General features: G+C 43.9%; 1 protein-coding gene across 27 annotated transcripts in view; it reads right to left on the reverse strand.

Moving 5' to 3' along the window:
* Positions 1–17960, reverse strand: part of STAG2 (STAG2 cohesin complex component) — a 91114-nt gene extending 73154 nt beyond the window's left edge. For 23 of the 27 annotated variants that reach the window (XR_015702580.1, XR_015702567.1, XR_015702568.1 and 20 more), the window contains exon 1: positions 17725–17955. The gene's annotated coding sequence lies outside the window, so the exon portion shown is untranslated. Of the gene's footprint in view, positions 1–16353; positions 16414–17724 lie in introns of those variants that run through there. The other 4 variants (XM_087748557.1, XM_087748555.1, XM_087748560.1 and 1 more) reach the window with 4 other exon arrangements.
* Between the last annotated feature and the right edge of the window lie 283 nt (positions 17961–18243).

Raw genomic sequence — 18243 nt, forward strand, 5'->3', positions numbered from 1 at the left:
TGCGTGCTTTCTTTAAAATAACACCTATACTGGGGCAGGGGGGAGCCAAGAATGGAGAAAATGGGGGGGAGAGAGGAAAAGAGATGCGAAAGGCAGCACAGAGCATATAGCTTCAAATGTCACTGTTGCTCTAAAGTATTAAAATGCAATGGTATTTTGAACGGAAAACCAACCCTAACTTACATAGCAGGAGAAAGTATCTCCAAGAGTAAAGATAAACACACTATTTGTCCAGTAAAACCAATATAGACTCTAACAAACCACAGTACTGTAATATATACCCAACAGCAATGCAAAATAGTATTTCCAATCATGTTACCAAATACCTTCTACTACATTTTCCTTAAAGATGGTCCTTACTGCGTTAAGTTCGCATTTCCTTCAATGCTGATTTATCATTATAACATTAAAATATTCTAAACAAGTATTTTCTTAACATTTTTGACAATTCTATTTCTTGGTAATTTATGTTTCTCTCAAACTAAACAACTTACTCTCCTCTCCTTTTGATCTCATTCCATGTATATCCAGACGTTCCTTACCATTGCTTTCTCAAGATTTGAGGATCTAGTAACAACACTGGTGAAATATATTTTTCAACTAACTTTTTTGGAAGCCAATAACATTTTTTGCTTATTCCTGATCACCATAAAATATTAACTATTCTGATGTACTATAACTTCTGAACATGACAATTGCAAGAGTTAAGCTTTTGTATGATGCCCAAAATAGCAGTATTTTTAGAGCAGTATGCAGCTTATACTGTTTGACTTGTCTAACTGATTAATTCTGTCATGTACACGTTCCCTGAATAAACTGCAGGATCTTCCTGCATTTTATTTGGAGTATAATCTATTCCCAGATTAGTGGCTCCAGAGAACCACTTAAATAGAAGTAACAATATGGCAAAATTTTAGCAGTCTGAGAACACAGATACCCCAGATTTCTAACACTCTAGACTATGTTCTACTATACTGTGATACACAAGTCCCAACGTACAACCTGCAACACATACCCTTCAACTCTAAATGTCATTAAGTCTTTTGTGCAGAAACTAGCCAATCCTAAAAATTAAGGACATATTTAAAATCATCATGCTCTCCCGCAGTTAAAGGTTTTACACCATTACTATCGAAAACTCAGAATATAAAATGTGTTACACATACATTATACAAAATCAATTTTTAAAACTTAAGCACTTCCACTAGTTCCACTTACTTCCCTATTTCACATCTTTGCCTTTTATATGCCTTCATTCACCTTTAGAAAAGGAAGCTGTTCAATGGCAACAACGTGGCCAAGTACTAGTAATTTCAAATTTTTTTCCAGTACTTCTTTCAATTATCAAGGGAGAGCACATTTTATACCAATTTGAACAGATTGCATTAACTGTATCTATCCTCTTTTTTGCTAAATAATGAATGAAACTACAAACAATAACCGTAGTAGTTTGATAATACAGTAAAATAGATGGATTGCTACTGGTGAAAGGAAAAGTCCCACTGCCCCCTTCTCCCTGCATTTACTTCTGGCCATATCTCATAGTCAAGGGCACTTGTCAGACCCTTTGCTGAGCAACAATCTATTAATTTCTTTTTGAATGAATTAGCTTTCCAACTGTTTAGTAAGTTGAGCTGGCTCGACAAGAGAGTCCTGTAGCTGGTGTAAGAAAACAGCTCTTTTCAAAATCAGTGAGACACTACAGCAGACATGATTGACTGTCAAATTATGTCAAAGGAAAAATAAAGAAAAAAAAGAGAGAGATGTCCATACTGTTAACTGCTTTAAAAGTTGCCACACACTGGTCCAAATCTAGCTTATCCTCTCTGGCTATAGCACTATGATGCATACTTAGTACAGCACCCAAATGCCAGTACCAAGTGTTATCTAGCCAGCTATGAAACATCAAAGCCTGGCCCCAACGTGCTCCTTTTCCAAAAATAACAAAAATTCATAACTCACTCTGTTTTGCAGTGTCTGAATAAATGTTCTGACAAGCCAATAGTTGATCGCCTTTGCCTAAACCCTACATAAAATGGCAATGAAAGCAGCAGAGATGTGACAGAAATAGAAACATGTTACATACCTGCTGAACAAAGAACCACTAGCTCATTTTACCAAGTACAGCCAAGAGTGGTCTCATTTCGGTTCTGTAATCCTTTACTACTAACAATGTTTCTTCAGCATATCAGACATGACTAGAATCTGCCATTACTCTATATAAAGCCAGGACTAGCTTTATTCAATCACAGACAGCACTCACCACTGAGTAGTTTAATACTGTAAGAGTCTGTGACGAGAACTAGTTCTATTTCTAATTATTTTCTTCATTGATCTGTGTAGCTTCTAAAAATCATGCTATTACCAGAAAACAAACAAAAAGAAATTTTTTTTACTGTGTTCATACCCAAGTTGTTTTGACTAACATTTTGTCAGATGATAATCAAATAGAAATAGTGTTTTATTCTGTTTTAACGAAGATCAGAAGAATTCTTAGAACAGTACTAGGCCTGCACATAGGACACTTATGCACGCTATTAATTTTTGTACAACACTACTTTTCTTAAAAAACTAGCTACATTTTAGACCCTTAGTGAGGGTCAGAAGTCCCGGAGCCATTCAATTTCTAAAGCTACTGAACTTCACAACGAACAAAAAAAAAAAATCAAATCTCATTAACTAAAACTCAACAGCAAATTAATACATAACAACCAATTTAAAATTGGTGAACTGTTTGGTCAAACACAAAACAGAACAGAAGTAAAGGATTAGACCTTCCTTTATAGATGACTTGTCTCTGAAACCTACAGTCACCTTTTAATGTGTTACAAGTTACAATTCAAACTTGCTTACAGACTAATAGAATTTTGTTCTCAAAATTCTGCAAACTATACATTCCCAGAGACTACACATTGCTGCCAGACTGACTTTTTTACATTAATTTAGGAAATTTCTCTTTCAACTCTCTGCTAAAATTTTAAGACCGATACACCCTATCCACCGCTTCATTTTCCTTAGCGTTCTCCAAGTGTCTCCAAGATGCAACACGAAGCCACAGAAAAGTATCGAGGCCAGTCCTGGTGCAGAAAACAAGAGAGCTGTTTTAGCACAATACCCCACCTATACTAAGATGGCCCTGATCTCAGTATTTCTTCCTATTAGTCCACACTGTTTCCAGCATGCCATTTACTGTATAGACCTGTTCTTGCAAATTTTCACGTTGAACTCCCTAAGGAAAAGTTGGAACGACAAAATCTTGAAGCTTAAGTCAGAACTGCTGAAGCCTCTCTTTAAAAGGATGCTTAACAGGAAACATATCCGATCCAATTTGCAAAGATACACATTTATGAATTCATGCATATTACTGTCGTAGACTACCTAAGAAAATAATATTTTACTATCTCTTTAAAAGAAGAACAAGCAGTAGAAAATCTGGGTAATACAAGCTAAAACATACAACTACATAACTTTCTGTAAAAACTGCCACTCAAAAGGGGCATTTTTAGGAATTATAAATCTGTTTGTTTTAAATCCATATGCTGATTTTTCAGAAACTGCTGCAGCAAAATACTTCCATACAACACACTAGTCATTTACAGCTGATCAACAGCATAGACAAAAACCAACCTAACAGTAATTTTCAAAGTAGAGTGTGGGATCCTAGTAAAAATGTACAGAGCTACTTTGGTTTTGGTGTTGTGAAAACCTTACTGTAATCACAACACTAACAGCTTAATGAATTTGTCACACCAGTTATACTTAATAAATATCAGTTAACTGAAAACTACCATTTATAATGCCAGAACACAATAGGGAAAACCTTAGTAACTTTTTAGTACAGGTATACAGTAAGTAATTAAAATAATTTTCAACTTAAGACTACGTTTTTAAGATGAATGACAGACAGTTCTTAAGAAGCAAGCTCAGAATGAACATTATTCTCACAGCATTACTTGTTATGAATATGCTACGGCTCCCCAGACTGGAAAGAAATAAACCTTAATATAGCAGAAAAAAAAACTAGCACAGAAAAGCTTGAAATACCACACACGAAATGAGCAAAATGCCATTCTTTCCAGCAGTCAACATCCTACAACACACGGACCTCCTGAGGCGTAGTACTATACTCTATTCATAACTTTTTTCTACACCACACTAAGCCAGAAGGGTAGAGTGACAAAAATGGTATGTTAATAAGATGATAAAGATTACTCTTAACTACACTAGTTAGAGCATTTCATTCTTTTGACATCAAAAAAAGTAGGGGTCATAACTGGGTGTTACTGATTTATACTGACAGAAATTGGGCTCAAATGTTAAATAAAGATTAGTTAATATTTGCGGAAGACTTTGAACATACAAAATGCTATGTAAGTAGCAAGTATTAAGTCTTCCCACACACTCATTTTGGCATGCCTCCAAGCAGGGAAGTCCCACAGAAACATTTCAACAGCAGTAAGGAGAAACTGAGAGCTCAGGCAATTGCAGCTATATTCACAACAGCCCTTCTAAGGAGCCCCTGCAGAACTGGGGAGGACCACTGCCCACTAGCCGTGCTCACCGCCTCCTACAAATTCAACAGCAAAAAACTAACTCCTGTTCCAACATGGCTTATACAGACACTGAACAACCCAAATCGCTATAATCCTCTGAACAACCTAAAACGATCTACAAAACTCCAAAAATTTTGTACGAGGCCTTCCCGTTGTCTAGTATTTCTGACCGGACTACAACTTCACAAAGCAAAATCACAACCTACAGTGTAGCTGTCAGTTTGGTTATTCACATAGAAGCTTACTTTCAACAAATCATAGCTTCTACCTAGAGCAGACCAGTTCCCCCAGATCTAAATTCTAAAATGGTGAGGAATTAAGCAATGAATCACTACGCGATAATTTCTGATCAATCAACAGTAAAGCTCTTCCTGAACACCTAAAGAAGAAAGCTGGCATCTTCTTAGCTAGTTGAAAAAAAGATCAGAGGATTCCACGTTGTAAAAAACACTCTGCAAGTTTTCTTCCAAGAGCGGAAGAAAACAAAATGCTCTGAACTGAGCCTAAAGTGAGGTAGAGAGGAGAGGCAGGCAATGTGTTCAGGCATTATTTGGTCTATTTTTCAGTATCTCTCTAGGACAATATTAATATTTTATGAGATTAAAAAAGGGCACATCTGGTTTAATTATCAGGTACTTCCAGAGGTGAGACCTGTAGCCTCAGCATGCCCCCAAGAACTCCAAAGCTAGGATGGAGATGAGTTGGGAGGGATGGGACTTAAGACCATTGCATAGGATGGTCCACATTCCGTAAAAAGGCCAATGACAGACCTCAAGTCTAGAACTGGCACTGCAGCTTCCATAAACCACAGAAAACTCGAGAGTGCAAAGGCTCATAATAAGATCTAACCACAACAGGCTGGTAAGCATCCAACTGAAGGAGGAGGTCTAGCAGGGTTTTGACAACAGCATCTGATTAACCATGCTAAGGCTGGAAGAAAATCCTGAGGAGAAGAAGTTCTTCTATAACTATTCCTAAATCTTCTCTTACCCTTTCTGCCTCGTTCCAAGTAACACCTGCACAACTTCTAACCAGCACATAGACTGAAACCAAAGAAAAATGTACATGATCTTCCTGACGGCATAAATTAATGCAAATCAACAGCAGTCCTGAATTTCCTTGCAGAGCTCTAATTGATCTATGACAGACTATGTAACATTTCAGGAAAAAAAAAAAGATAAAACGGAGATCACTACGAAGATTAGAGGATTACTTTTGGAACTGGCATATCGCCCAAATGGTGTTTAAGAGTAAGATCAGGTAGAAAAGTAGCAGACGACAGCAGGAGTAAAGTTGTATTTTCCTGGTCCTACAGTCACAGAAAACATGACCACTACTGTTGGACCAGGCAACTGGTACGACACTTCAACTGCTGAAAGGGGCAGTCCCCCTCAATTGGGTATTCTCACTGGCCAACAGCTCCTGTATCCTTTTCCATGCAGGAGCAGCACCCGTTTGACTCCACAGAGATTTAACCCACAGAAAACTACTACTTCTTCATAGTTTAGCTCCTTAAACCAGTTCACCTACGGGGTTCAAATGGGCAGAAAACACAGGCACAAGGTAAACAACTGAATTGTGGTCAGGACACAGAGACAGCAGGACCACCCTATGAGTGGCAGCTAGCCACTGAACTGGCCTAATTACATGGTGAAGGCACGTCTTCAGTAGCTTGAAGGGAACAAGTATGAAAGGAAGACGACTATGAAAGAGGGAGGAAACTCTGCATGTGGAGCTATGTTCAAAAATGACTTCCAGTTACTTAATGGCCCAATTCTGTTCTTTCACATCAGTTAAGTAACTAGGCTCTCCACCAGCTACCCTCATAGCAAAAATCAAATTTTCATTTTCAATGGATTGCCAGCTTGATTTCTCTCCTCCAGAGCCCCCAACAAGGGGCTTTAATGATTAATTTTTCAATTCCTAACTTTATCAAACATTTAAGACAAACATTTGCACCTTCCCCATCTGACAGGACAATGTATTCCAAGATTAAGATTTTTCATAAAAGCAGTTATTTATACTTTATGTAGCTAATAATTCAATGCCAACATATTTTGCAACAGAAACAAAAAAGTGAAGGTGATGCAACTGGACAAAGAACACACTTTTGAAATGGTTCTAGTAAGCATCACCACATTCTTACACTTTTCTGTCTTTCCCATCTTCCTTGTTATACTTTCCTTCATCCTGGTAATCCAATTTCATCTTCTAGGATGTTTAATTCCTTACATACTGTCGAATAGTCCTTACTGTAAGGGAACTGAAAAACTTCAGTAAGTTTCTTAAATCCCCAGGCTACCAAGAACATGGACTCAATCTTGCATCCAAAAGAACTGTTAGAATTTTTCCATGCTTCTCTTCACTAGAGATAGGGGAAGACTAAGCCCATTTGTAGGATTATGCAAGAATGCATAAATCCTCTTTGTAAACAAAACTTCCCTAACCAGTTTTGAATGCAAGGTACGCTTCACGTAGTTCATACCCCCTTGGCACAAAAAAAGAAAAAACATGAGAATTCAGTTTTACAGAGAATGTGACTGCATTTGGGGATGAATATAAAGAATCTAAGTACCGGACGTACTGGATATGAAGAGGATGACTTCCTGTATTCTATCCACAATGCTACTGAACTGAAAGTTTCTAAAAATGGTTTTGACATTTTTATATCATACTGATGTGTACAACCTGTGTCTTGCCACCTTTGAAAATTTTTGCTTAGCAGCAACTACTGCTCTGAGGCACAAATACACTCTTCTAAGTACACAACTTTATTAACTTTCATAAAACCATTGTATTGCTGAATAAAAATTGAGCAGTATAACCAGAAAGACGAGGCAATGCAGCAAGAGAAATAAAATGCCTAAAGACTGATTTTTCTGATTGTTTTTCAGCTGTCAAGCTACAGGTCTTCTAGTTTACAAAATCTGTTCTATTTCACAGTAGAGTAGTAATATACCATACATACATTGCTACAGCAGCAGTACTTTTTAATTCATAAACATTTCAAAAATTAAACAAATACCAATATAAATGTGTCAGTTTTGAAAATGCAGCTTATCAAAGTAAGTCGAATGGAAGCCCACTTAATAAAACAAAAGCAGCTTAAACATGGAACACTGAAAACAAAAATGTAATCCAGCAGCACATACAAAAAAAACCCCAAACATTTTTCCATTATCGTTGAAGTATTTGCCTTAATAAACCGTTTCTGTGTTTGGCAAATCAATATGCAAAAGCCAGTTTCACTTTTTTTTTGGCCAATCATTTATTAGGCAAGTAACGACAGACCTATATCACAGATGCAAGAGAGATGCTTGTGCAGCTTTCCTTTCTGGTTACCATAGTTTCAGATGAACTGTAGATTTCTAGAAATAATACTTATGAGAAGGAATAAAAATATCGCTGCTTAAATATGAAAACTGCAAGAACAATCGTTTTGATCGGTGTATGAATGACACTTAAGTGAACAGGTAAATGCTTAGGAAAGGAAGTTTTATATGCAAGACCTTGTCACAGACACAGTAGTGAAGCTTGAGTGTGGACAGCAGAAGAGTAAAGATAGTAAACGCGACCAGAGGAAAGAGGAAAGTAGACACCAAAAAGTCATTCTGTAGCGATTCACCTCTCTCTCTTTTTCAATAATTCCCAGTAAAAGCCACAATCAGCTCTAAACCAGGTCATTAGCTCCGCAAGCCTCCACCATCAAGGAATGCTTTTCAAACATATACTGGGGAGTGAAAGGGCATGAATCTTCATAGGAATTTAAGACTACTTTAAGACCTGAAATAAAAAAAGACCTTCTGATAAGAACAGCAAAATAGGTTGTCAGAGATATTGTGGAAACTCCATCCTCTGAGATACTAAAAACTTGACTGGACAAATTCCTGAGCAACCTGGCCTAACTGGACAAGCTTTAATCAGGAAGGTGGACTAGACCTCCAGAGGGCTTTTCCCTCCTATACAATTCCATGACCTAAAACACAAATGATTTTTTCATTGCGGCATCACTTCTAGGAAGCAAATGCCCATCCACAATGCAAAGCTTTATTTTATGTGGAGTTAAAAGAAAGTATTTTGGATATAGTTTTCAAACAGGTACATAAAGCAACAATAAAACAGTATATGGCAGCACACCAAACTGGAACCTTCCTGTAAGAATATAGTTCCCATTTCAAAATGGTACAAAATAACAAAATTTTTAAAATACTTACGTTATTAATCTAAGATTATGAATATCACAGTCTTTCCTTTTCAACTGTATTTAAATTGTATTCTTTACCCTAAATCAAGATACAATAGTCCGTTATCAATTCTACTTCCTATTTGTCTGCCACAAGCATAGCACTGCCATATGTAGACTGCAGCCACTGGTCATTCTTGTTTTGGAAAAAAATAAAATCTTCACCAAGCTTCCCCAGTTTTTACCCTTGGAAAAGCATCATAATTAATCAGTTCTCTGTTTCTAAGAAGATCAGAAGTGAAATGAAAAATATTGCCAGTGGTCAGGATGTACTGCCTTATTACTCAAATTAAGTTAGTTGGCCACTATATCCATAACTATAAAAAAATACCTTATTCCAGGACTCAAGTCATATAAAATCACCTTCAAATTAAAATGTAGGCACCTCAAATGCGCACCACATGAATTACAAAACTGTGTTCCTGATATTTACTACTTGCATTGTTTTTTAGTAACTTCAGTTATCTATATATTCAGTTGTCCATAGTAAGATAATAAAAACAACATACAAACAACGGATCTCCAACATTCACACCCCTACTCCATACAAACTCTCCTCATACTCAACACTCCCTGCTGGAAAATTACACTCTGACAAATAAAATCGGCCAATTATATTATTTGCATATGATCTGCTCACTAAGACTTGATATGGTCCCAATTTCCGGAGTTGATCGTTCTTAAGGGATGAACTGGGAGTTTTACCTAAAGGAATAACAGGTAATTGCATGAAAGACAAAAACCTTATCTTGAACAGCTTATTTTTATTTGTAAACAGAGTAAAAGTCAATCTTTTTTTCCCAGATGAGATGCTGCAAGGAAGACATTGTTTCATAAAACTTAGGCTGAAATCCTACGTTAAGTAAAAAAATGCAATTCAGCCATAACCAAGAACTGCAACATTACCTCCAAATCAAAAATATTCACCTCTTTTAGGCAGATCGCATGTATTTAGCAATAGGAAAATAACTGCATTAAGTCTTCTTTGCTGTGTGACTACATATACTACATCACCACAGCTTCCCAGAAAGCATCAAATTGACAAGCACGTACACTAAATGATGCCTGTCACTCAGTGGGAGCGGGGTGCTACTGGGGAAGCCTGCAGGTAAGGTTAGTTGTCCTGCAGATCACCCAAAGCTCACTCACTGGCCAGAGGCTGAACAGCATTTCACCAAGCCTTGGCAGCAACTCCAATTTTGGAATGCAATCCCAACTAAATAAAACACGCATTCCTAAGGTTTGTTGCTTCTTTTTTAAGTGGTCAGTAGTTTTGGAAATGTTTTGTGCTTTCTGAAATGTCAGTATATTTGATTCCTTTTCATTATTTTGCTAATAGAAAACCCTGAAATTTGGACTCCAGCTATAATTCTTCTTATCAATCTAGACCACTGCAGACATATGTATTACATGGCAACATGCACCATTTGAGACCTTTTTCAAAATACAAGCAGAAGTCATTGGCTTGCCATATCAACCTTAGAACAATGGGAACAGATGCAAAAATACTTTCCTCTCTAGGAGCCACACAGAAGCGTTAACAAAAAACTGCTGTAGAAAACAAATATTCTTCCACTAACTTCTAATGCCACACATATTCCCTCGCTCTAATGCAATGACTAACCTTTACTGAAATAAAAGCATAGAAAAGTAAAATGCATAAAAGGTTGTGTAAGGGCAGGACTAATAAGCCATCAGATTCAGAGCCATAAAAAAATAACACATTCATCTACCTAAAAAAAAAAATAAGACCAAATAAACAACACACTCTCTCATCTCTAGATACCTGGTTTTCGGTGGGTATTGCGATTAACTTCTCAACCACAGATCACAATCTATCCTCCAATATATGCCAATCTTCTTACATCTACTTATTCTTCTGATTATATTCTTTTACAAACATAAGCCCTCCGGAGGGGGAAGTTATAGCTCGTTATGCAATCAAAAACAGGTACGGAATAGACAACAATAAAGTACATACCTGGACATCAAGTGTGTACCTGGATAAAGCAGTTACATGACAGCTAGCTTAATTTCCCTCTAAAGTCACAATAAGACAAGAGGTAACTGCATACAAATGCAGTCCTATACATCCTTCATTTCTGACTCAAACTGGGATAAAGAAGTTTAAAAACAGACTGTGCCTGTGCTCCTCCATGCAACTCTGTAGCCAGCAAAGGCTAAGAAAAGCTGTCACATGAAAGCCAAGGGGGTACCTTGGGGGATCAACTTTTCCTACATCCCTATCTCCAAAACTGGGTGCCAGATCCCTCCTCAGATCTGACCAGTTGAGGGAAAAGGTTTGTGAGATGAAAGAAAAGAAATGTCTCACCTTCACCTTCTCCTCTGCCCAAGATCTCACAGATCTGAGACTTTCTTACTAGTGCAACACTTGGAGATACAGAGATACTAAAAAGGGATAGAGTATACTGTGAAATATTGCAATGGCATAACCCATCAAATTTAGGACTCTGGTCTAGCCTTAGTGATCCCAGCCATCAAACTGAGGATCAAGAAAAGAGAACACAGGTTTTTGTGTTGATACCTGAACAGTGAAACATCCTCCTCAAAATAGAATCCAGTCTGACAACAGCCCCTCAAGCTTCCTGACTTGAACAAGTCAGCATTGGTCCTACATTTGTCTATGGTGATCTAAATGAGGGCGACCTTCAGAAGTTTCCCTTACCTAGTATTTACTCTCTCTCTAAAAACAAACAAACAAAAAAAACCCCACGCAACAGAAAGCCACCAACTTCAACAGATTCTTATGAATGACAACATAAGAAAACTTAAATAAATTCTAATTAAAATAATATACAATTAAAAGTACATTTTTAATCTCAACTCTCGAAACAGAAGTTTTCACTGTACCACTCATAAGTAAATATCTGACCTTGTTAAAAGTTACATCAGATTTCAAGGCTTACCCTTAAACCACAAAGATACACAACTTTTTGAGAGCAGATTTGGTTTTTCCTAATATAAAAAGCCAACTGAAGTCACTGGACTAATCTTCAAACACGCAATCTGTTCACAGAATGGTGGAAGAGTTTAACTGGTTTACTCCAGAAAGCAGTCTTCTGGAAAAAACAAATGCTACAGCAAGAGCTTCAGTGCAAAGGTTCCCAAAAGGCTCTCCCTCCCAAGGCTCCTTCACCAACACATATACCCGGCTCCCGCGGGACCCCCCCCCCCCTCCCCGCGGGACCCGCAGCGCCCCCTGGGGCGCGGGGGCGGCCGCTGCAGCAGAGCGGCCCCAGGCCGCGGTAACCGGCCGCCGGGTCCAGGCCTTGGTCCAGAGGAGCCTCAACGGGAACGGACCGTAGGGAGGAACTCGGGGCTCCAGGAACTCCCTCCTGGCAGGAAGGACTCGAGTATCTTAACCAGGACGTTTCATCTGCCTGTAGCCCCATTTCGGCCCACCTCTGGCCGTAGCCGACAGGACAGAAGGGTCAGGAGGCAGGACGAGGACCTGAGCAGATCAAACCGCAGGACTGCCAGCGCCAGCAGAGCTACGGGACCAGGAAGAATTCCCATTTTTACTCACCCTTTGACTGTAAAAGTGGAGGTGATCTAAAACGTTGGATGGCATTGAATCTAAACAATGCAATAAGCCTATGTCACCATTTAAGTTTTTGTGATGCATATGGAAAAGAGCTCTTTCCATTCCTCCACAGATCTGTTGTGTATAAGCTTCCTATTTTCCAACCTAAAACTCGCATTCCCTGCTCATCCATTTCCCAAAGACTAAGTGATCACTTCCTTCTCTCTTCTTCGTCAATGGTCCTCATATAAGGAAGATGAAGTTTTCAGAATGTGAATGTTTTAAGCGATACTGAGAAGGTGAGCAAGGCTTATTTAAGAATATCGAACTGATAGGTTGATGGCCGCTATCAATCACTTCTTTCCATTAAAGACAATTACTGAGGCAGATGAAGCTCTTGGAAATTCTAGCATCCACCTGACAGAGACACAATCTACAACGCATTCCTTTTCCAGAGTGTTTTCTTAATTCCTCACACGCGCACACACACACATAAAAAGAAACAAAAACAACAACAAAAAACCAAAGCTACCACCAAAACCCAAGGGTACCATTTTGGAAATTCGTGTGTACAACATTCTCTGAAGTTTTCAAACTAACAGGAGAAGAAATAGTCACACTGTAGGCAGAGATCACACTGAGCTGAAAACCTCATCTCATCTGACAAAACACAGCATTCCAGTAACACAACCAAGAAGCATAAGTAACCAGCAGAAATATTTGCTTACTTTTGGGGATTCATTTGAGGAAAATAAGCAACCAAAGCGCTTAAGGTTTCTGTAAAACATACAACCTGTTTATGCTGGCACACAAGTTCCAGAAAACCTCATCTCTCCTGTAATATTTGCCTGCAGCAAAACAACCGAGACAGTAACACCACAAAAGAAAATGACAAATGAGGACTCTCAAATCGTTCTAAATTTGAACCGTAAGTGACAAAAAGCAATCTAATTAAAAAAAGTTCATAATGCTCTGATGTGCTAACATTATTTCATGATTTGACTAAGCCTAATGTAGCTGCTCCCACCAACAAGAGCACACACTTTCAAGTGGTTTGTTGCTGGCAGCTATTTTCTACAGGAGACTGTAGTAGCATGTAATATTCAGGAGAAGCTGTCTACATTACTTTTTTTAAAAATAATTCAGTTGCTGTTGATAAGTTATACTGAAACAAAATAAAACTAAAGAGAGCATTTAACTGACAATTCTATTTACACTCCTTCCCAGTGGAAATTATTTCATTCCGCACATTTATGCCTTTAAAGACTTTAACATGTAAAGCTAGAATGTGATGTATTTATGGAATTTGAGTTAGATTAACAGCCAGCTAATTGAATACTCCTGTTTTTAAAATGGAATGCTCTTCAAGTAGCACAATGCATCCTGAAACCAAATATTTTAATAAGCTATGAACCTACAAAATTTTGTCATTTCACAGAACCCAATTTTTTACAATATCTTAAAATATCACAGCATCATTAATTTGAACCAATTTAAACCAATAATTTCAGCTTTCGGTTGCAAAACACCAAGACTTTATGTCTGAAAGAAAAGTTCTGTACATAAATTTTAACTAGTCTTCTTAAATAAAAGTTTAACAAACCCTTACATTGCTTATTGACTTTACTCGGTATTATTTTCCTGAAACTGTAAATGGATGAAAAAGCTCCAAAAACATAACTCTGGCCCAAGTACGTAACTTGGGAGATATCTGAGCGCTCGGAAGTTTCACAGGAAAACTAAAGAGTCTCTCCCATCCCCCAGTTCCATGGCCGTTTTTTTTTTTTTTTTTTATTTAACCTTATACAACATCCAACCTTAAGTTTACCATAGTTAATATAAACACTATCAACAGAAATTCACAGGTTTCTCTTACAGGTTGCATAAAACCCGCCTGTAGACGACACTGCAAAACGTCACTGGTTTTGCAAAGAAGGACCCACGCGAGCCCTACTGGTTACAGAGCAAGATCCATCTGTTAGAGATGGGAATCAATTCGCGTTTTTCTCCTTTGTATGACTTTGAAGCTTTCTTAGTCTTTGTTTAATTAATCAGAACTGCATGGGGATTCCATCCCATTCAGCTCCAGTGCTGAAAGCAGCAAGAAGATGAAGGTTTACACTAACAGCATGGCGGCTGTGTTCTCACACCTTGTTTCATTCTGTAATGAAACTGTTATCATGGTTCTAAGAGAAAAGAAACAGTATTAGCCAGCAAAAATCCCCATACAAGATCTGTGACATCGTGATTCTGTAACTGATGACCACCAAGACTTATCCGCAAAATTAAGAGTTGGGGATAATGAGCAAGTAATAGCAAGAGGACAGAGATTAATGGCTGCCAACTGCACAATCGCTCATGGTATTTATTTACCTGCACGTAACCAACCAGCCTGCACATGGATATTTTCCATGTCCTGGGCAGTTCAATACCAGATAAACACTCCAGGAGTATTAATAAATACGTGAATAAATAATGGATTTAGGGAAAAGAGAATATGAAAAGAGGAAAAAGTTGCTTCAAATGGCCAAGCATTATAAGTGAGAAAGAAGTCGTCAATCGCAAATTGAGACCGAATTGCCAGGCGTTAATAGTGAGAGCTATGCTTGGAGAACACCTGACTGCAGGAAGTGCTAGGAACTCTAGTTTCTGGTCATTTAAAAGAGGACTAAACGAAACTCCCAGGCGGCATAAAAACGGCCGTACAAGGGCGTCGAGGGAAGTGGTCCAAAAGGCGTTTTCCTCCTCCCCTTCCACCCCAGCCGAACCCGACGGAACCGAGGAGCCGTGGAAGCGCTCTACACGAGGCGACCTTTGCTCCGCCGCCAGCTTTCGGAGGCGGCTGCGCTCCGGCCGCACCTGGGGCAGCGCCAGCCGCCGACGCCCCGCTCCTCCGAAGGCAAACGCGGTCCCCGCCGGGAGCGCGGCGGCCGGGGCCCGCCGGAGGGGGCCGGGGCCCGCCGGAGGCGGCCGGCCGGGGTCTGCCCGCCGCGGGAGGAAGCCGCCGCCTCCCGCCCGGGCGGCGGCCAATGGGCGGCGGGCGGGCGAGGCGGCGGCGGCCCAGGCTCCGGCCCGGCGGGGCCGCGTGTGACGCACTTCGGTAACCCGACTCCCCGCCCCCGGCGCGAACCGCCGCGCTGACATGGCCCCTCCTCGCCCCGCCGGGGGAGACGGCAGCGGGGCGCAGCGCGGCCTCGCCCGCCCCGGGTTACCTGCGGGCGCTGCTGGCGGCGGCCGGCCGGGGAAGAGGAGCGGCCGGCGGGGCCGCGCGCTCCGCCCGGGGGAGGAGAGGGGCAAACGCGGGGTCGCACCGGCGGATGAGGCGCCCGAGGAGACCGGACGCGCTGGGTGCGGCTGGGGGAGCGCACGGGAAGAGAGCGCTTGGCCGGCGCGGGCGGGCGGGGGGCAGCAGTGCTGCCGGGGCTGCCGAAAAGAAACTAAAAAAAAAAAAAAAAAAAAAAACACGAAAATAAACCAAAAAACCAAACCCCGGCAGTAACTACAGCACCGGACTCGGCGGTTATTGAAACTTTGTGTTAACTCCAAACACCGCATCCCGTGGGAAGACAACAACAGCAAGAGCCGAGCCGGGGCAGTACAATACATAGAAAGCAGCGAAAGAGAGAGCCGAGCGCCTTCGCTCCCCGCTCTCGGGGGTGAGAGGGGGAGGAGAAAAAAAAAAAAAAAAAAGAGGTCGGTCGGTCCCGCATTTCCACGGGACGAACGGGTCATACCGCGCTACCGGCGACAGAGGAAGGCATGGAGGCAGCGCGGGCACCCCGAGCCCCTCACCCCGGCCCCGGGGCTGCGCCCGGCCGGCAGCCAGGAACGCCCGACACACAGGGCCTCCCGCCCCGCCGCCTGCCGCCGCTCGCCCCCCTGTCCCTCCAAGTCCCTCACCACGGCAACAACCCTAGATATATATATATATACATTTATTTTTTTAAAAAAATCCGTGTAGAGAAAACAAGCGCCCAGAAAAGGGAAACACCAGGAAAGCTCTCGCTTCCTACCTGGGCAGGGTTCAGCTCAGTTCAGTGCGTGCCGAGGAGGAGGGGGCAGAGGAGCACTATCTAAAACAAAAGTGGCGCCAAAACCCCCCAGTAAGAAGCATTCTTCCTCCTCCTCCTCCTCCTCCCCCCCTCCTCCCCAACCAGGGCCGGCGAGAGCCCAGCGGGGTTCCTGCAACACGCGGCTCCCGGCATCGGGCGTCCCCGGCGCAAGTTGGCAAGCGCCCTTTCTTTACCAAAAAAAAAAAAAAAAAAAAAATAAAGCGAGCCGAACGGAAACTGCCACAACTCTTCCTCTTAGCGGGCAGCCGCCGAAGAGCTCGCCCAAAGTCACTCGGAGGGGAAAACTCGCCCCACAAAGGCCTCCGCCGAGCTGGGCGCCGGGCGGGGGGGGTCCACGGCGCCTTCGGAGGAGGCAGGGAAGGGAGGCGGGGGGGGAGAGGCGCAGGTCAGCCCCCACGGCCTCGCTCGGGCCGAGGGAACTCGCTCCCGCCAGCCCTCCAGCCCAGCGGCTCGGGAAGAGGCGGCCGGAGTTGCCCCAGCTCGGCCGAGGCGGGGAAGAGAGACGGAGGAGAGAAACCCCGATCCCTCGGCACTGCCCTCGGCGGGGAAGCGGCCGGGAGCGGGCCGGCAGGAAGAGCTCAGCGGCTGGGCGGCGGGAAGGAGGGGGAGCGCTGTCAGGGGTGGGAGTCCCCTCTCCCCGGCCTCCTCCGGCACTCCACCGCGGGGCACCGCCAGCCGCCCCACCATTTTCTCCTGCGCGCCGCGCGGCCCAGCGCTCTGCCCCTCCCCGAGCGCGGCCCGCTCCGTCCGCAGCGGCTCCGAGCCCCCTTCCCCTCCCGCCCGCGCGGCCCGGCCCGGCCCGGCCCGGCTTGCCCGCACACCCGCACCCCCCCACACACACAATGCCCGAGTCCTCCATCTTGCCAGCAGCCCCTGCTCGGCTCGGGAGAAAGGGGGAGGAGGAGGAGGAGAAGGTGGTTCTCCATTTTAGCTCGCCGAGCACTGGGCCCGGCCTGCCCGCGGCCGGCTCTGGGGAGGAGGAACGGGGCTGCGGGCGGGCAGCGGGGGCCGCTTTCGGCGGCCTCTGGCTCCCTCACTCGCGCTCCCGCTCGCGTCCCCCCTCCCCGCCGAGGCGCGCTGGGAACGGGGGGGTGGGGAAGCGGGGGGCTGGAAGTGTTTTCGCGGCTCGGCCCCGCCGTCCTCCATCTTGGCTGCGCGGAGTCCCTGTGGCCAGCCGGCCTAGCGCCCCGCGCCGTCCTCGCAGGCCCGGGGACGGCGGGCCCCGTCCTGGCCTCTCTCCTCAGCCACGCACCGCGATCCCGAGTCCCCCCTCCAAACTTCCAGAAGCTTCGCCGCCATTTTCTAACTTACCTTGCCCAGTGTCGGCGTAGGCAGCGAGGAGGCCCGGGCTCGTAGCTCCGCTCCTATATCCCCGGCCCGGCTGCCGGTTGCGCGCCCGGCCCGGCCCGGAGACTTGGCCGCGGAGGGGGGGTTCGGGGCCGGCGCGGGGCGCGGGCAGGTTATTTAATTTGGCGGCGGCGCCGGGGATTGTTTGGGGTGTTCGCTGCTCGGCGGCTGGCGAGCGAATGGAGGGCGCAGGCGCCACCTGGCGGCCACCGAGCGAGGCCGGCTCTCCTGGGCCTGGGGCGACACCTGCCGGCCGCCCGCCGCGGGGCCGCGCCGAGCGGGGTAAACAAGGCGCGGCGCATGCGCGCAGCGCCCGGCCGCTCCCCCGCCCCCGCCGGCTCGGGGCTCGGCGGCGGCGGCTCGGCGGGAGCGGGGCCGAGCCCGGGGCAGCGAGGCCGGGCCGCCGCCGGCGGGGGGGAGGCGGTGGCGGCGGCCGGGCTGCCGGGCGGTGCGGGCCCGGCCTCCTCCGTGCGCGGCCGGCGG

The sequence above is a fragment of the Nipponia nippon genome, unplaced genomic scaffold, assembly GCF_047370975.1.
Source record: "Nipponia nippon isolate SJK-2023a ecotype South Korea unplaced genomic scaffold, ASM4737097v1 scaffold_12, whole genome shotgun sequence".
Classification (NCBI taxonomy): Eukaryota; Metazoa; Chordata; class Aves; order Pelecaniformes; family Threskiornithidae; genus Nipponia; species Nipponia nippon.